This window comes from Physella acuta, unplaced genomic scaffold (assembly GCF_028476545.2).
Source record: "Physella acuta isolate Inbredline_101_S28 unplaced genomic scaffold, ASM2847654v3 ptg000634l, whole genome shotgun sequence".
NCBI classification, from domain to species: Eukaryota; Metazoa; Mollusca; class Gastropoda; family Physidae; genus Physella; species Physella acuta.
In genome coordinates, this window is record NW_026732153.1 from 1 (window position 1) to 6,670 (window position 6,670).

Genomic DNA, 6,670 nt, shown 5'->3' on the forward strand with positions numbered 1-6,670 from the left:
ATAGCGTATCCGTGCATTTACACCTAATCCTTGTCCGTGCATTGTGGTCGTCTCCCCTTGATTCTCCAGCCGTGGTGAATTGTCCTGCCCTTTGGTGACGTCTGATTGACGACTGCCGGGTTCGATGACGAAATGGGACGATTACTTGAAGAAGAAGAAGAGAAAAAATCGTCGGACGAAGGTTGTAGTTTGGCGACACAGTTGACATTTCCGGTTCTAAACGTGACGTCGCCCTGTCTGACCGTACTCTCTAACTACGATCGCGCGTGTCAACCTCCACCGTTGCTACGTGCCCGCCATCTTGTTGCGAATGAACAATTACCTATTGTTTTGGTTTTGTTGTATAGGTACATGCAGTTCGCGTGGTCAGTTCCTGACCTACGCAACTGAAAGTTGGAAAGAGAAAAAAAAAGAGAAAAATGACGGGAAGTGACGTCATTCGTGACAAAAAGAATGACACTAATGTCAGGGTACCTAAGTCTTTTCTTACATGTCAAGTTTGGCGGTTGGGCTCAAAAGAGAGAGATCTAGTTAAGCAGATAATAAACAAAGCGCACGCCAACTTAAAATAAATCGTACTCTCCTATCAGATTTGCTATGTAGGCCTACACCATCACAGTCACAATGCGATACTAGTAACTGAGGGTGGTTTTAAATATGATCTAGAATTACACTGGCAAATGATAATATTTTAAAACATGTATAAAAAACCAACTTTACCGGCAAAACTATTGTATATGTGCAAAAAATCAGAATATATAAAATTCTCTTTAGCAGTAATAATAGTCAGTCTAAAATCGTCGACCACTTTAGAATTCGTTACGTTTCTAATTGTAACGAATGTGTATGAAGTGTAAACTCCGAGTGATCGAGCAATCCAATTAGTTATTTCCCTTTTCTTTTATTGAAAATATTTATCTTTGCATGAAAACAAGATATCCTAAGAGTTTATTTCATTCCCTCCCCCCCGCCCCCCCCCCCCCCCCGAAAGAAATAAAGAAATAGAACTTATATAGTAAATACTTTTACCAGTACCCTCCCCACGCCCCAAAAAATTTAGTCCTCCGCCCCCCCCCTCCCCCCCCCCCCCCCCCCCAACCCAACCAGGGGAAAAAAATTCTGAAAGACACACTGGATTTCCATAATTTATCATTGGAGATGCATTTATCAGCGAGGATTGAAATAAATCTGTATTGTATTGCAAGATTCGCCATTATAAAACGAAAAAGAAAAAAAAACCCACAAAAACCACAATGATACATATATGATTTATACACATGTTATAAAATAAAACATCGAACGAGGGTTTGTTTTTAACCATTCTTTTCTTCCAGATTTTCTACTTGCTGTACAATTATGTAATCATGAGTAAAATTCTCATTCGTATCTGACGATTAATAGAGCAGATGAAGCAGAGGTCACCTGTTTTCTTTTTATACATGGAATCTATTAAGCGATAGCGTGGTCAGACGTCATTACTTTTTATGTATATGACTGTATGTGACACTTTAGAATAATAAAACGATTTTAGGTCAATAATTGAAAGTGAGTGAATCCTAAGCCTATACTTTATGTTATGTTCAATGTAAATTAACTGGTTCGATTACTTAAGCAAATTTAAATTTAATGAAACATAAATTTTAATTGTAAAATGTGCAATCGTAGTAGAAATAAAAACCATAGTTCTTAAAAAATATTAACGCAAACCTTTCATTCCGCTCTCCTGTCCCCCCCCCCTACCATTGCCCCACCCCACGACCCTAAAACCGCTACCGGGCTAACTTTACCATCACCACCTCCCTCCCCCCCCCCCCCCCCCCACACACACACAGACAGAATCGTCTAACCCCCGATATCACTTTCACCGGCCGGTAATCCGCAATGATCACGTGATGAACAGACAAGATACAGACGACCGCGGATTTGTCACCCCTGCCTCACAATTATCCCCACCCTCCCCACCCGATCCCCGTCCTAAGATTATCATAATATGTACCCGCCGCTCGTCTTTGATGGACCCGGGTTCAAATACCATCCGGCGGGGTGGGTAATTGTCTCGATAATCAGAGCAGGGTGTATTCATTGTCTGTGTCTGTTGTTCGGGATCTGTTTCTCACAGTTCGGGGAAAAAGTCTGCCTCAGGGATTTTTTTAGGAGAAACTCTGTTAAGAGTTTTTGTGATTAGATGAAAAAGATGCGGGGAAATACTAGATAAGTATGGTAGAGGAATTTTCTTAGAGATGAAAGAAAGATGTGTTAAGGTTAGGCTTTGGGTAGTCGATGTTAGTTAAACGTTATTGTTAGCGGGGGAGGTATGGGAGAGGAGGATCATGGGAGACCTAGGAGGTTTAGATAATCGGGTAAGTCAAGGTTAGGGATAGGTATAGATGGGATATTTTTAAAAAGTAGCCATCGGTTAACCATATCTACAAGTTAGCATTATCCATAGCGGCTTTTTTGGTCTGTTCTGATTTTAATATAAATATAAGATGGCTTTTTTTTTTTAATTCTTAAATCTCCATTTTTAATAAAACCACACAAAATTGTTTAGGTATTTGTGATTGGGTAATTTTCAACAAATATTTTCAACAAACACTTTGGTAAAAAGCCTCTGAATATTTTCTCATAATCATCCCCAAAACAATTTTATTTCCCATTTCGATTTAATATTCCCCGGCTGGTCAAATTATAGAAAATAAACAATAAGTTTTGCTCTAGTACTCTATGGTCTACATACCCAGCAAGCAATAAGGAGACTAAACATGAGTTCGACAATTTTTAAAGTAAACTTTAATTTATTAAGATTAACGAACCGTGAAATCAATTGATTTAACCGGTTATCTTGTTATTGAAAGTAAGATGTTGATGATACGAAAGAAGAAGAGTTTCACAATAGCAAATGTATACGTGGGCCAGTGTGTGTGTGCGTGTGTGTGCGTGTGTGTGTGTGCGTGCGTGTGTGCGTGCCTGTGTGTGTGTGCGTGCCTGTGTGTGTGTGTGTGTGTGTGTGTGTGTGAATGTAGTTGTGTTTGTGTATGCGTGTCTTTTAAGGTAACTAAGTAAAGTTCCCTTTCGAAACTGGCGGTTGATGGGGCAAGTGAAGTATACCTTTTTCTGTAACCTCGGCATATGGAGAATAAGTGTGGTTCGCAGAAAGCACAACTAACTTTACTTACCATAGCGTGAGTTAGGTACCCATCAGAACTGGGTAGACTCAGGGACGTTCCACGATGTCTTTAAAAATTATATATAATATATCAACTAATCCCCTATCTTGTTTAATTAATTATTCGTTATTCAACAACGTTATTGTTAAAGTAACAAGCGCAGAGGTCTACCACGACAAACAAAAGGCCGAATGAAGATGTAACATAACTGACTACAAGTTAAATGAAGATGTAACATAACTGGCTACACGTTGAATGAAGATGTAATATAACTGACTACAGGTTGAATGAAGATGTAACATAACTGACTACAGGCCGAAAAAGATGTAACATAACTGACTACAGGCCAAATGAAGATGTAACATAACTGCCTACAGGCCGAAAAAGATGTAACATAACTGACTACAGGCCGAAAAAGATGTAACATAACTAACGACAGGTTGAATGAAGATGTAACATAACTGACTACAGGCCGAAAAAGATGTAACATAACTGACTACAGGTCGAATGAAGATGTAACACAACTGACTAGAGGTTGAACGAAGATGTAACATAACTGACTACAATTTGAATGAAGATGTAACATAACTGACTACAGGTCGAATGAAGATGTAACACAACTGACTAGAGGTTGAACGAAGATGTAACATAACTGACTACAGGTTGAATGAAGATGTAAAATAACTGACTACAGGTTGAATGAAGATGTAACATAACTGACTACAGGTTGAATGAAGATGTAACATAACTGACTACAGGCTGAATACAGATGTAACATAACTGACTACAGGCCGAATGAAGATGTAACATAACTGACTACAAGTTAATAAAGATGTAACATAACTGACTACAGGCAGAATGAAGATGTAACATAACTGACTACGGGTTCAGTGAAGATGTAACATAACTGACTACAGGTTGAAAAAATAATGAGGCATCACATCCCACAAGTGCAGTGTTTCTTCCAGACTTTTTTCTCCGAGGGTGAAAGGGGGGCACTTGAAATTTTCGGGGGGGGGGGGGGGGCGGACTAAAATTTCCGTGGGTGGGGCGGACACTGTTATAAGTATATATTTTCTATATAAATTCCATTTCGTTCGGGGGGGGGGGGGGGTAGACTTTCTTCGGGGAAAAAAATCTGCACAAGTGGAATTAAAGTAGCAAAAGTTCCCACGAGTCCCAGACGACAGAATCTCGTGAGCTACTTCCCCCGTTATATCCGACCCACCCAGAAGGACGCACATCAAACACAATTCTTCGCTTATCTCTCCACCCGCTATTTTCCCCCACTGTAAAAATTTCTGAAGAAATCTGAAAATTCGCAACTCATACCCCAGCAGAGGTTTTCGCACTTTGTTTCCCGTTCTCAAGCTCCGCATTTACGTGCTCTATTCAGCCCTTTACTCGTATTCAAGGGCCATCATCGGGTGTATTGTTCCACCAGAGTTACCTTCCATTGCCCCGCCATCTTGTACTATCCCACAAGAAAGCCCGCTGTGTTCTGTTACTTGCGAGTTTTGCTGTACTCACCCTGCTAGCTTTGAAGATGTCCTTCTTGACGCAATCAATGACGCCGAGTCAGTAGTGCTCTAGATAGACGCTAGACTCGGTGCTCTATCGTTGAGTTTAAAAACTTCAAAGGCAATCGAAGCGCCGTATTGATAAATAACTCTAAGATTGCAATATAGAGTTTACTGATGGTAATAAAAAGGGGCACAATTCCTCTATTGTGTTATAGATGTAGATAAGTAGGATGTGAGTTATTTAGCACTAATAAAATTTATACTTAAACATGCTCTATTTTATTGACCAATATGCTATGGAGAGCTGTTCAACATTTATGACATTAGAATTGATTAGGGTTGTGGTTATTAAGTTACAAATTATAAAGTTTTACCAAAGTATGGGAGTCTTCTAACAAAACGAGAGGCGCTAGACTTGCAAGAAAGATTTGACCAAATGTGGGGATTGAGTGTGGGAGGCGCAATGTGAACAAGGGCCCCCCATTTGCACCTCCGTGTGGGTACCGTTTGATGTGGGTAACGGCGGGCGGGTAGGTCACAGAGGTCAATCTCGGACCGTGAGAAGAAATACCAGTGGGCAGGGGGGGGGGGGGGGGGGAATTGTGTGACTGACTTTTAATAGCAGTCATTTCTAGTGAAGCTTTACTTTCAGACATACAATCAGTAAAAGACTTGGACCAGCTGACTCATACTTGATATTTAATTTATGTGAGAGTTAAAACAGCCTACTTCAAATATGTAAATGACCACATCTGTAGATATAGTTATAATACAATAGAGACTGTGTTGGATATATAAATAAGAATATTAATTAGACATTAGATATTGACAGATCAGTAAACATATCAAGATAGATATACATACATGAATACATGGGCATTTATAGACTTAAAGAAATACAATTTAAAAAAAAACAAATTCCTTAATAACAATATTTGTATACACTCTAGACTATATGTTTTCAAAGCATCTAGTTAGGTTTAATGCATTTACCTAATACCTCAACAAATCTATGCCGGCACTTTGGCTGTCATACCAAATCGAAACGCCGATATAAATTATAAAGAAGGATACATTTTTAAAAATAGACTCTAAGTTAATTAAGTCAATTAAGCTAAGGATATACTTGTGTCGATTAAATAAGAAATGTCAGTAGTATTTACGTCCATATATTATTTAGTATATTATAAGAACAATCATGGTACTTAGATGTTAACAGCTGGGGGGTGGGGGGGGGGGGTTAGGTAATTTCATCCCAAATGTGTTTATTGTAGTATCGCTGTTTGTGTTATGCAATGTTTCTTTGAGTGTGTGTGTGGGGGGGGGAGGGGTTGGGTGTTACACCACCAACTGGCACATCGTCCTCCCCCCACCCACCCAACCCCGGACGAAAAAAATAATACAAAAGATACATGCTTAAACCAGTGTCCACTCGCAGAATGTTTCAAGTGCTTCCTAGAGGTAAAAATGTCCGAAAGAAACCAATGTTAGTTGTAATAGTATGGGTAACTTGACTGCTAAGTGAGACTTTGTTGTGTTTTTATTCCTATCTATAGTCTGTTTGAAATACACTGTGCTAGAAAAGGTATTACTTTTATCAAAAAGTTTTGACACTTTGTATGTTGACGTCATCCAAATGCGAAATACTCTCAAAAGCACGTTGTTTATACAGATATTTTTTTTAAATGTGAACAAACAATACATAAGAAAATAGTATGAGATTCTGTAAAGACAATACTGTACTTGTTTAAAAAAAATATTTTAATGTATTTAGATCTTGTTTAAATTTAAAATGTTGCAAATTTGTATGAAGTAATCTTGGATAAATTTGATGATCGGATTGTATAAAAGAAATGTTAAAACATAAACTAATTGAATAAATTGGTAAATATTAGCACACGTATGTCAAGCGCCGCTGGTGTAGTGGTATCATGCAAGATTCCCATTCTTGCGACTCGGGTTCGATTCCCGGGCGGCGCA

At 38.8% G+C, this 6,670-nt stretch overlaps 1 non-coding gene across 1 annotated transcript; it reads left to right on the top strand.

Annotated features, from left to right (window-relative positions):
• Positions 1 to 6,599: 6,599 nt before the first annotated feature.
• On the top strand, positions 6,600 to 6,670 carry Trnag-ccc (transfer RNA glycine (anticodon CCC)). Its single transcript has one exon. It is a non-coding gene; the product is annotated as a tRNA-Gly (tRNA).